The sequence below is a fragment of the Triticum dicoccoides genome, chromosome 1B (assembly GCF_002162155.2).
Source record: "Triticum dicoccoides isolate Atlit2015 ecotype Zavitan chromosome 1B, WEW_v2.0, whole genome shotgun sequence".
Classification (NCBI taxonomy): domain Eukaryota; kingdom Viridiplantae; phylum Streptophyta; class Magnoliopsida; order Poales; family Poaceae; genus Triticum; species Triticum dicoccoides.
The window spans coordinates 697969506-697980319 of record NC_041381.1 but is presented as its reverse complement, the minus strand read 5'-3'; the positions used below and the strand labels follow the sequence as shown (position 1 = coordinate 697980319).

At 40.2% G+C, this 10814-nt stretch overlaps 20 non-coding genes and 3 pseudogenes across 20 annotated transcripts; all 23 read left to right on the top strand.

Annotated features, from left to right (window-relative positions):
• The first annotated feature begins 1724 nt into the window (after nt 1-1724).
• On the top strand, nt 1725-1824 carry LOC119351037. The gene has a single exon (XR_005169583.1). It is a non-coding gene; the product is annotated as a small nucleolar RNA R11/Z151 (small nucleolar RNA).
• Nucleotides 1825-1908: 84 nt separating this feature from the next.
• Nucleotides 1909-2002, top strand: LOC119351042. Its single transcript, XR_005169588.1, has one exon. It is a non-coding gene; the product is annotated as a small nucleolar RNA Z152/R70/R12 (small nucleolar RNA).
• A 238-nt stretch (nt 2003-2240) lies between these two features.
• Nucleotides 2241-2377, top strand: LOC119351136 (annotated as a pseudogene).
• Nucleotides 2378-2449: 72 nt separating this feature from the next.
• Nucleotides 2450-2570, top strand: LOC119351487. The gene has a single exon (XR_005169976.1). It is a non-coding gene; the product is annotated as a small nucleolar RNA SNORD14 (small nucleolar RNA).
• A 568-nt stretch (nt 2571-3138) lies between these two features.
• Nucleotides 3139-3217, top strand: LOC119351620. The gene has a single exon (XR_005170062.1). It is a non-coding gene; the product is annotated as a small nucleolar RNA Z155 (small nucleolar RNA).
• Nucleotides 3218-3916: 699 nt separating this feature from the next.
• LOC119351176 lies at nt 3917-4004 on the top strand. Its single transcript, XR_005169703.1, has one exon. It is a non-coding gene; the product is annotated as a small nucleolar RNA SNOR75 (small nucleolar RNA).
• Nucleotides 4005-4084: 80 nt separating this feature from the next.
• On the top strand, nt 4085-4171 carry LOC119351172. The gene has a single exon (XR_005169699.1). It is a non-coding gene; the product is annotated as a small nucleolar RNA SNOR75 (small nucleolar RNA).
• A 40-nt stretch (nt 4172-4211) lies between these two features.
• LOC119351539 lies at nt 4212-4278 on the top strand. The gene has a single exon (XR_005170021.1). It is a non-coding gene; the product is annotated as a small nucleolar RNA Z105 (small nucleolar RNA).
• Nucleotides 4279-4372: 94 nt separating this feature from the next.
• LOC119351534 lies at nt 4373-4459 on the top strand. The gene has a single exon (XR_005170016.1). It is a non-coding gene; the product is annotated as a small nucleolar RNA Z195/SNORD33/SNORD32 family (small nucleolar RNA).
• Nucleotides 4460-4612: 153 nt separating this feature from the next.
• LOC119351544 lies at nt 4613-4707 on the top strand. Its single transcript, XR_005170026.1, has one exon. It is a non-coding gene; the product is annotated as a small nucleolar RNA Z103 (small nucleolar RNA).
• A 591-nt stretch (nt 4708-5298) lies between these two features.
• LOC119351636 lies at nt 5299-5479 on the top strand. Its single transcript, XR_005170075.1, has one exon. It is a non-coding gene; the product is annotated as a small nucleolar RNA Z112 (small nucleolar RNA).
• Nucleotides 5480-5529: 50 nt separating this feature from the next.
• On the top strand, nt 5530-5653 carry LOC119351138 (annotated as a pseudogene).
• Nucleotides 5654-5737: 84 nt separating this feature from the next.
• LOC119351479 lies at nt 5738-5858 on the top strand. The gene has a single exon (XR_005169969.1). It is a non-coding gene; the product is annotated as a small nucleolar RNA SNORD14 (small nucleolar RNA).
• A 589-nt stretch (nt 5859-6447) lies between these two features.
• Nucleotides 6448-6524, top strand: LOC119351619. The gene has a single exon (XR_005170061.1). It is a non-coding gene; the product is annotated as a small nucleolar RNA Z155 (small nucleolar RNA).
• Nucleotides 6525-7441: 917 nt separating this feature from the next.
• LOC119351484 lies at nt 7442-7562 on the top strand. Its single transcript, XR_005169974.1, has one exon. It is a non-coding gene; the product is annotated as a small nucleolar RNA SNORD14 (small nucleolar RNA).
• A 67-nt stretch (nt 7563-7629) lies between these two features.
• Nucleotides 7630-7708, top strand: LOC119351618. The gene has a single exon (XR_005170060.1). It is a non-coding gene; the product is annotated as a small nucleolar RNA Z155 (small nucleolar RNA).
• Nucleotides 7709-8774: 1066 nt separating this feature from the next.
• Nucleotides 8775-8841, top strand: LOC119351538. The gene has a single exon (XR_005170020.1). It is a non-coding gene; the product is annotated as a small nucleolar RNA Z105 (small nucleolar RNA).
• Nucleotides 8842-8947: 106 nt separating this feature from the next.
• Nucleotides 8948-9034, top strand: LOC119351532. The gene has a single exon (XR_005170015.1). It is a non-coding gene; the product is annotated as a small nucleolar RNA Z195/SNORD33/SNORD32 family (small nucleolar RNA).
• A 193-nt stretch (nt 9035-9227) lies between these two features.
• LOC119351547 lies at nt 9228-9322 on the top strand. Its single transcript, XR_005170029.1, has one exon. It is a non-coding gene; the product is annotated as a small nucleolar RNA Z103 (small nucleolar RNA).
• A 483-nt stretch (nt 9323-9805) lies between these two features.
• LOC119351040 lies at nt 9806-9899 on the top strand. The gene has a single exon (XR_005169586.1). It is a non-coding gene; the product is annotated as a small nucleolar RNA Z152/R70/R12 (small nucleolar RNA).
• A 44-nt stretch (nt 9900-9943) lies between these two features.
• LOC119351637 lies at nt 9944-10127 on the top strand. The gene has a single exon (XR_005170076.1). It is a non-coding gene; the product is annotated as a small nucleolar RNA Z112 (small nucleolar RNA).
• Nucleotides 10128-10177: 50 nt separating this feature from the next.
• Nucleotides 10178-10301, top strand: LOC119351137 (annotated as a pseudogene).
• Nucleotides 10302-10385: 84 nt separating this feature from the next.
• LOC119351483 lies at nt 10386-10506 on the top strand. Its single transcript, XR_005169973.1, has one exon. It is a non-coding gene; the product is annotated as a small nucleolar RNA SNORD14 (small nucleolar RNA).
• Nucleotides 10507-10814: the final 308 nt, after the last annotated feature.

Sequence of the window (10814 nt, the reverse complement as noted above, 5' to 3'; positions counted from 1 at the left end):
GAAGAGCGAAAGAGAAGATGGAATTTGTATATTTGATAAAAAAGATATATAATGACCCAATGATCCTAATAAGACTCACTTGTCATTGGATTGTGGGGTGGTTAATCTTGCCGTTAAAGGAGACCGAAAAAGCGGCTCTGATGGTTGGGGCGAATTTGCTAGAACATGTAGCAAGTGAGGTCTACAATGCTGTGCACGGATGGAGATATGGAGTCAACAGAATCGATGCGAGCTGAACAATTCTTCTGCTGCAGTTTATGCTTTTGGTGCTCTGCTGCGGAACAAGTCTGCTTAGTCGTAGGTGGGTATTTTTCATCTTGTAATGCTTCCGCCGGGGTTCATTTCTTCTGTGTTTTTCTTTATAATCGCATTGATGCATAGGCTAAGGGGTTTGAACCTCCTTTAAAAGAATGTATTTTGGGTCACCTTTAAAGTGCACCACTGATGTAATGTGGTACAATCGTATGATGCACCAAAGATTTTTTTAAGCTAGACCAGCCTTTTGATTCCAATTGTCACATGAAGTTTTGTTAAGTGGTCGACGTATTCATGCTAAGGAGGTTACTAAAAAGGGTGAAGGTTGAGCCATTAGTTGTCCTGAAACCTTTACTATTGACGCCACTGACAGCCTTTATTTGCAATGCTTGGCTGGCCTTTTTTTTTTGGCGCAAAAAAACTTGTGATCTATTCATCTTCAATCATGACAGTACAACGAACATAAAAAATAATAAAAATTACATACAGATCCATAGACCACCTAACGGCGACTACAAGCACTAAAGCAAGCCGAAGATGCGGATAAATGCTAATATGAATTCATTATCTTACATACATGTGGTTGGCAACTTGCTATTAGGTTAACACAAAGTCACAGACATTGATATTTGACATGATAACAAGTCAAACACTCACAACTGAAGCAATCTAGACCGTCGGATTGACATGGTATGATATCCGAGATTAGATGGATCTGCCCCTCTGGTCTTTTTACATTAAATATATATTCACGAGCTTTTTTGGTTTAAATAGTTCTACACTTTATTAAGTACCAAATATTATTCGCGTCTTCCATTATTTTAAGATTTTTTAGAAACTAATTTTTAAGAAGATTTAAAATTTTGTAGACAAAATGTGACAGCCCCAGTGCACTTGTTTTTATTTATAGGGAACCTAGATATTCCCCCGGTCGAAGCACACCTGGGCCCGAACCGGGTCCCGTAACATCCCCGCATCTTGTGGCCCATATTAGCTTTTTTTTTGGAGACAATTGTGGCCCATATTAGCTGCCCAGGGGAAACCGAAACCCTGACGAAGAACCCCGCGGGGCCGGTGGCTATATATTGCGAGCAGACCCGCGCAACATCCCATCGCCGGCGCGCCGCCTCTCCTCTTCACCGTTCGTCGCCTCGTCGGTGTTGGGTCTTCTTTTCTACTGCTCCTCTCTGCGCTCTTCTTCTCGATTTTAATGTGTTTCGTTCTGCGTTTTTTGCAAGATCAGCTTCTTGTCTGGATCTTGTTACCCACGGTCCCAGCCAACCGGCAAATCGTCCTGCCATCCTGCTAGATCGAAACCCAAGCCGGCGTTCAACTCACCTGGATCTGATTTTCTCGATTGATTTTCCGGGCCCTTTCCATCGGCACAGTACGCAATCTTCTTCGCGAGTAAGCTTTACTCTGGTTTTACTCTGTTTTGTTCGTGTGAAGTGAATGGTATTTGGTTTGGTTGGCTGGTGATGATTCAGGTCCGAAAGGGTCTTAGCGGATTTCGGTGAGGCTGGTTCGTCCGCCGTTGATCGATTCATGTTGTTACACACACTCAAGCCTTTCTTTTCCTTCCTAAAATTCGCTTCTGTCGATTTCAAATCATCCTTGTTTCTATTTTCCTCTTCGTTCTCGTGATGAACTGATGATGCGATGATGATTCATATAGGTTTTTGGCAGTGGTGGCACCTGTCACCGTGAGCCTGCAAACCAAAAACGACTTCTCTTTCCACTGAGAATTGCTTAATTTCGTCTTCTTATTTTCGTTTTGTAATGCATCATCATCTTGTCTCGGTGAAGAGCTCTAGACCAGGCTTGATCTAGAGCTCTGGTCAGAACCTCTATTGTTTGCTCTGGGACGGAATACCCATTTGCACCGACTTGATTCAGCTGTGTGCGTGATTTGAAACTGGTTTCCGAGGGATTTTTCTAGTAATTCTTTCTGTTCTATTGCAACAATTTTTTACCTTGTTTTCTTGGGCCCGATGCCACGTCTCCGGGAGCCACAAGCCTTGACAGGAGATGCTACATTGCGCCGACAGAGATCTTCACATTTGATAGGAACCTGTGGCTGTGATTCAGTCGGTACACAGAGCCGTTTTTTGTGATTACGCTTCCTGCTTGACATGTGATTTTTTTTTCTGGACATAGGTATTTGGTGTTGTTGATTTTAAATTGAGGAAAACAATGGCGATGATGCTAGAACTAAGGCTTGTTTCTCAAAATATTCGCAGATGCCGCCTAAGAGCTTTCGCCCTGCCAGGCTTGAGAGCTAATGCTGCTACTTCCTTCCTTGGATGTCTGAGCCATGCTCTGCTTTCCCCACTTTAATTTCTTTTTTTTGGTTTCTCTTTTATCTTTCTGCTCATTGTAGGACATTTCACCAATTGCTTTAATGGAATGCAATGTCGCGTGAGGATATGGAATCGTAGAACCATGATCTGCCCATGCATTTGCGCATCTTTAATGGAATTTTGGCCAGCGGTAGGAAAACCGCAATTGTCTTAAAGTGATTCTGACCATCAGAATTTCAATATGATCTATAAAAGTAGGCATCACAATTAATTATTATGAAGAGTAAAGTGAAATTATTTTATTTTTTTGAGAGTACGTCAAAGGCCCTACCATAGTTTTATATAAGGGGAAATTTTTTACAGAGGCTAGCCGATGATGTTCGCAACATTGTAGGTACACCCATACCGCTCACGACTGCCAAGACTATTTTCTTACAAACCTAGACAACCTTGACATAATGCATTCATCTGAGGCTCTGAGCCTTCCAAGGTCAGTCAAACTGCTTCTCTGTTTCAATATTTTCTGTCCTTGAGTTACTTTTGTTGTTTCTTTTGTAATGGAGCAGAAAAACAAGATTTAGTGAGTTGATGTGATGATAATCTTCCACAGAAAATCACATTTAGTGTTGACCTAATTACAGACTACAATTTTCTGATCAACTCCTGAATCTAGCTCAACCAATCTGTTCTTTCGATCCCTGCATTTTCAACTGATGTCTTTCTGTACAAACATTGCGGCTCTGTGCACAACAAGCCCATGCTATGGATCTTGCGGGCCTGGATTTGGCCCACACTATTTATTACTTACCTGAAGACATCGCTTGGTTTTCAGTAATCACCTCGATTGACCCACACTATCACAGGTGGAAGATCTATCCAACTTGGTTATATTATATCATGGACTCGAAAAATGGATCTGAATTTGAGTAGTAAAATCACGTATGTGCTTGGTGGCAACTGTAGACTTAATCCAGTTACATTTCTTGTTTTTTTATTTGATTCGATCTAGAACTTCTGAAGGCAATAAATTAGAGTCTCTGGTGCGCTTCTTAATAGCGTAATTCAGCGCTGTACGTTGCCAAGAGGAATATTTGGGTTAAGAATCTGGCACAAACCATTCTTCGAGATGGAGTGTGCATTCAACTTGTCCATACATGTATTAGCATTGTTTTTGATTTGGGTATGGTAAGAAGGGATGCCATGAGGTATCTGATTCTTGGTCTTGTTTAATGGCCTTGGTTCTTGTTAGATTGGCAGACAGTTGTAACGAGATGGGTTTGTGCGACACTGACTGCTTTCATACCTGCTTTTTTTGGTTTACAGCCTATCAATTGTTTCATTCTTTCTGCTTGATCAGAGGTTCTCGGTGATAATGAATACTGATTAGATGTCTGATACAATCCATTCTATTAAACCATGGAGATGAAAAGAGGCATTTCTGTGAGAGAACATCTGTTATCTACTACTTCTGCACTATCAGTTATATGTTTGCTTATTGTTTGTTTGCCACTTTTTCCATTGTTCTTAGTTCTCTGTGATGATGAAAACTGATGACGAGTCTGATGTAATCCATTCTAGTAAACCATGTGGACAATCGAGGCATTTGTCTGAGAGAACATTGGTCAGTTTTTCTTTTCTTTTAGTATGTCTGTCTCGCTGGCATTATGAGGAAGACAATTGGTGTCTCATCTATTTGATGATAAATTCCTCCTACTCATTCTGAATGTCTAATCGGCATCATACATTCTGTCGTGTCAATTGATATGTGAAAGAACTCTTATATGGGTTGCACTATTGGTATGTCATATTTGTCTGATGGGAGAAGTGATGATATCATAACCATACCACATTTCTGCATTCACTTTGATGATCAATTTCCATCATGCACTACCATCTGATCTCCCACTGCTATCTTTTGTTTTTATGAATTTGAACTTGAGCATAACTTTGGATTGTGAAATAGTCAAAGATAGTTTTGGTATAGCCTGAACCCTATTACTTTATTTTGTTCTATTTTATCTTTCTGGCTTCTATTTGTTTATTTTTTCACAAGTTGAATGGATGTGAGGATACTTTCCCCAAATGATCGACTATGATTATACTATGCGCAAATGTAATCCCATCAGGATTCCAAGCCAGAAATCTGATCCATCATGTTGACTTTTCTCATTAGTCTAGTTTGATGTATTGTTTCCTGCTGAATATTTCTAATGACAGTGAGCATTACTTCCCACAAATTATCATGCTCTACTGAAGAATTGCTCCAATTGACACCATAAATCCATTTACAGTTCGGGAAGCGCTTGTGATTCATATTCCAGACCTGGGCTGAACCAGGTCAGGTAATGTTCCCGCACAGTACGTGATTTTCTTATTTTGATTTTGATGTGTGGAAGAAAGGCAAACTCACTCTATCTGTTGTGAGATGGATATAATCCCAAATATCTGGTGTTATCTTTTTCGTTCGTGTGAAGTGAATTGTATGGCTGTTGATGATTCAGGTCCGAAAGGACCTTAGTGGATTTCGGTGAGGCGGATTCATGTTGTTACACACACTAAAGCGTTTTCCTTCTATTTGCTTCTGTCGATCTCAAATCATCCTTGTTTCTATTACCTTTTCGTTCTAGTGTGATGCGATGATGATTCATATAAGTTTTTGGCAATTGTGGCACCTGTCACCGTGAGCCTACAAATCAAAAACAAAATTTTGTCTTCTTCTTTTCTGTTTGGAATGCATCATCTTGTCTCGGTGAAGAGCTCAGACCAGGAAGTGCTGTATGATACTGTAAACAGCAGCCACTTATCTGCCGCTGCGAGTGTCCTTCCCTGTAGCATAACCTCCGTGGTTTGCTCCGGGAAGGAATATCCATTTGCACCGGCTTGATTCAGCTGTGTGCGTGATTTGAAATGGGTCTCTGAGGGATTTGTGCAATTCTTTCTGTTCTATTGCAACAATTTTTACCTTGTTTTCTTGGGCCTGATGCCACGTCTCCGGTAGCCGCAAGCCTTGACCGGAGATGATACATTGTGCCGACAGAGATTTTCATATTTTATAGGAACACTGTCGGTACGCAGAACCGTTTTTTGTGATTACACTTCTTACTTGACATAAGTATTTTCCTTTTAATTTTTTGCTTGACTCAAGTGTTTGGTGTTTGTTGATTTTAAATTGAGGAAAATAATGGCGATGATGATAAAACTAAGGCTTGTTTCTCAAAACATTCGCAGATGCCGCCTAAGAGCTTTCGCCCTGCCAGGCTTGAGAGCTAATGCTGCTAATTCCTTCCTTGGATGTCTGAGCCATGCTTGTTTCCCCAGTTTAATCTTGTTTTTGCTCCAGAGAAGAAAATTAAGTACAATGTCCTAGGCCATGTTTACCAGTATGAGAGCCGTGCACAATGCCCGTGAGAATATGGAACCGTAGAACCATGATCTGCCCATGTATCTGCGCATCTCTCTTTCTCGTAAACATGGGTCTTTGATATTTTTCAGTCTCTTGTGCAATGTAGGGGCTCGAACTGCCTTGACGGAGTCGTGGCCAGTGGTAGGAAAAGCGTACTTGTCTCAAAATGATTCAGATCATCTGAATTATAATATGATCTACAGTACGTATCATAATTAATTTTTACAAAGAGCAAAGAGAACTTTTCCTTCAGAGTACCCCAAAGGAGTTCCATACTTCTGTAGAAGAGGGCAAAAAGTTTACAAGAAACCTAGCCGATGATGTTCGCATCATTGTAGGTACACCCACACCACTCAGGGGTCAGGACCCTGACATAATTCATTCGTCTGAGCCTTCCATAATCAGTCAAACTGCTTCTCTGTTTCATAATTTTTTTCTTGATTTACCTTTGTTTTTTCTTGTAACGGAGTGGAAAAACAAGATTTATTGAGTTGATGTGATGATAATCTTCGACAGAACCATATTTAGTGTTGACCAAATTACAGACTACAATTATCTGATCAGCTCCTCAATCTCGCTCAACCGATCTGTTCTTCCGTTCCGCTGGAACTTCAACTCATGTCTTTCGGTACAGAAGAGTATCAACTAGATTTTTTCACTAGATTCAACTTCTCTGCTTTGTTTTATCCGATCTGTGCACAATAAGCCGATACTCTGGATTTGGCCCACACTGTTTAGTTTTCAGTAATCACCTCGATTAATACTGTCAGTAGTAGTAAAATTCTAAGTAGTCTGTCGGATTTAGTTAACTATCTCTTTGAATCATAATGTTCAACACTTTCCTTGCGTAGATTAGATCAGCCATGGCTCAGATAGTTTGGCCATGGCAGCAATCTCTGTGTGAATGGTCAGTAAGACCACCTACATTTACTTGTTTTGTTGTGCCAATTGAAGGGATGACTTTCTCGTGCTTCCTTCTTTGATACATCAACTCACACAATTGCAACACTGAAGAATTACTCCACATGACACCACAAGTCCAGCTACATTTCTTCTTGTTTTTTTATTTGATTCGATCTAGAACTTTTGAAGGCAATAAATTAGAGTCTCTGGTGCGCTTCTTAATAGCGTAATTCAGTGCTGTACGTTGCCGAAAGGAATCTTTGGGCTAAGATTCTAGCACAAACCATTCTTTGAGATGGCTTGTGCATTCAACTTGACCATACATGTATTAGCGTTGCATTTTATTTGGGTATGGTAGAAGGGATGCCATGAGGTATCTGATTCTTGTTCTTGTTTAATGGCCTTGTTTACCGTTAGATTGGCAGACAGCGAGAAGGAAACGCTTTGTGCGACACTGACTGCTAATTCGCAGAGCCTTTTTTTTGTGATTAGACTTCTTACTTGACATAAGTATTTTCCTTTGAATTTTTTGCTTGACAGAAGTGTTTGGTGTTTGTTGATTTTAAATTGAGGAAAACAATGGCGATGATGCTAGAACTAAGGCTTGTTTCTCAAAACATTCGCAGATGCCGCCTAAGAGCTTTCGCCCCGCCAGGCTTGAGAGCTAATGCTGCTAATTCCTTCCTTGGATGTCTGAGCCATGCTGGTTTCCCCAGTTTATTCTTGTTTTTGGTTTCTCTTTTATCTTTCTTGCTCATGGATTTATTGAGTTGAAATGATGATAATCTTCCACAGAAAATCATATTTAGTGTTGACCAAATTACAGAATACAATTATCTGATCAGCTCCTGAATCTTGCTCGACCAACTGTTCTTTCGATCCCCTGGATCTTCAACTGATGTCTTCCTGTACAGACAGAGTACTAACTTGATTTTTCATTGGCTTCAACTTCTGGTTATTTTGTCGGCTCTGTGGACAACAAGCCCGTGCTCTAGATGAGAAGAGGAAGGAAGACGTCGTTTGGTTTTCAGTAACCACCTCGATTGACCCACACTATCGAGTAGTACAATTCCAAGAGTGTGTACGTATGTGCTAGGTGACTAATTACCCACCACGGCCACTGCCATGGTAGCAATCTCTGTGATTAGTCAGTAAGGGCACCTACATTGACTTGTTTTGTTGTTCCAATTTGAAGGGATGACTTTCTTGTTCTTCTTTCTTTGATACATCAACTCACAACTGAAGAATTACTTCACGGGACACCACAAATTCAGTTACATTTCTTCTTGTTTTATTATTTGATTCGATCTAGAACATCTGAAGGCAATAAATTAGAGTCTCTGGTGCGCTTATTAATAGTGTAATTCAGCGCTGTACGTCGCCGAGAGGAATCTTTGGACAAACCATTCTTTGAGATGGCTTGTGCATTCAACTTTTCCATACATGTATTAGCGTTGCATTTTATTTGGGTATTGCAGAAGGGATGCCATGAGATATCTGATTCTTGGTCTTGTTTAATGGCCGTGTTTCTCGTTAGATTGGCAGACAGAGATAAGGAAACGGGTTTGTGCGACACTGACTGCTCTAGGAGCTTTCTGAGACTATACCCTCGTTTACAGCCTTTATATTGTTTCATTCTTTCTGCTTGATTAGAGGTTCTTGGTGATGATGAACACTGATTAGATGTCTGATACAGCTTATTCTACTACTTCTGTGCTATCAATTATATGTTTGCTTATTCTGTGAGATTAACTGAACTCATGTTTGTTTAACACTTCTATTTTTCATTGTTCTTAGTTCTCTGTGATGATGAAAACAGATGACGAGTCTGATGTAATCCATTGGTACTTGTCTAAGAGAACATTGGTCAGTTTGTTTGATAATTTTTCTTTTCTTTTAGTATGATTGTCTTGGTGGCATTATGAGGAAGACAATTGGCGTCTGATCAATTTGATGATAAATTCCTCCTACTCATTCTGAATGTCTAATCGGCATCATATATTCCTCCTACTATATGGAATGCACTATTGCTATCTTTTCTTTAAAAAAACTCGACTGTTTTTGTTGTTGTCATGTTTGACTTGATGGGAGAAGTGATGATATCATAACCATACCACATTTCTGCATTCACTGTGATGATCAATTTACATCATGCACTACCATCTGATCTCCCGCTGCTATCTTTTGTTTTTATATTATTAAACATTTGAATTCTGATATCCTACGAGATCATGAAAATTGATATCAACTTGAGCATAACTCTGGATTGTGAAATAAAATCAAAGGGTATAGCCTGAACCTTATTGCTTTATTTTGTTCTATTTTATCTTTCTGACTTATATTTGTTTATTTTTTTCGCAAGTTGAATGGATGTGAGGATACTTTCCGCAAATGACCGACTATGATTATACTATGCGCAAATGTAATCCCATCAGGATTCCAAGCCAGAAATCTGATCCATCATGTTGACTTTTCTCATTAGTCTAGTTTGATGTATTGTTTCCTGGTGAATATTTCTAATGACAGTGAGCATTCCTTTCCACAAATTATCATGCTCTACTGAAGAATTGCTCCAATTGACACCCTAAATCCATTTACAGTTAGGTAATGGTCACGCAGCTTGTGGCCCATATTTGCGGCCCAGGTGAAGCAGAAACCCGACAAAGAACCCGTTGGCACAGTTCGTGATTTTCTTATTTTGATTTTGATGTGTGTAAGAACGGCAAACTCACTCTATCCCAAACCTTTTCTGTTGCGAGATGGATATAGCCCAAATATCTGGTGTTATCTCTTTTGTTCGTGTGAAGTGAATTGGATTTCGGTGAGGCGGATTCGTGCGCCGTTGATCGATTCATGTTGTTACACACACTTTAGCGTTTTCCTTCTATTCGCTTCTGTTGATTTCAAATCATCCTTGTTTCTATTACCTTTTCGTTCTAGTGATGATGCGATGATGATTCATATAGGTTTTTGGCAGTGGTGGCATCTGTCACCGTGAGCCTACAAATCAAAAACAACTTCTCTTTCCACTGAGCATTGCTTAATTTTGTCTTCTTCTTTTCTGTTTGGAATGCATCATCTTGTCTCGGTGAAGAGCTCAGACCAGGAAGTGCCGTATGACACTATAAACAGCAGCTGCTTCTCTGCCGCCGCTGCAAGTGCCCATCCCTGTATCATAACCTCTGTGGTTTGCTCTGCGACGGAATACCCATTTGCACCGGCTTGATTCAGCTGTGTACGTGATTTGAAATGGGTCTCTGAGGGATTTGTGCAATTCTTTCTGTTCTATTGCAACAATTTTTACCTTGTTTTCTTGGGCCTGATGCCACGTCTCCGGTAGCCGCAAGCCTTGACCGGAGATGATACATTGTGCCGACATAGATTTTCATATTTGATAGGAACACTGCCGGTACGCAGAACCGTTTTTTGTGATTACACTTCTTACTTGACATAAGTATTTTCCTTTTAATTTTTTGCCAAACACAAGTGTTTGGTGTTTGTTGATTTTAAATTGAGGAAAATAATGGCGATGATGATAAAACTAAGGCTTGTTTCTCAAAACATTCGCAGAAGCCGCCTAAGAGCTTTCGCCCTGCCAGGCTTGAGAGCTAATGCTGCTAATTCCTTCCTTGGATGTCTGAGCCATGCTTGTTTCCCCAGTTTAATCTTGTTTTTGCTCCAGAGAAGAAAATTAAGTACAATGTCCTAGGCCATGTTTACCAGTATGAGAGCCGTGCACAATGCCCGTGAGAATATGGAACCGTAGAACCATGATCTGCCCATGTATCTGCGCATATCTCTTTCTCGTAAACATGGTCTTTGATATTTTTCAGTCTCTTGTGCAATGTAGGGGCTCGAGCTGCCTTGACGGAGTCGTGGCCAGTGGTAGGAAAAGTTTACTTGTCTCAAAATGATTCAGATCATCTGAATTATAATATGATCTACAGTACGTA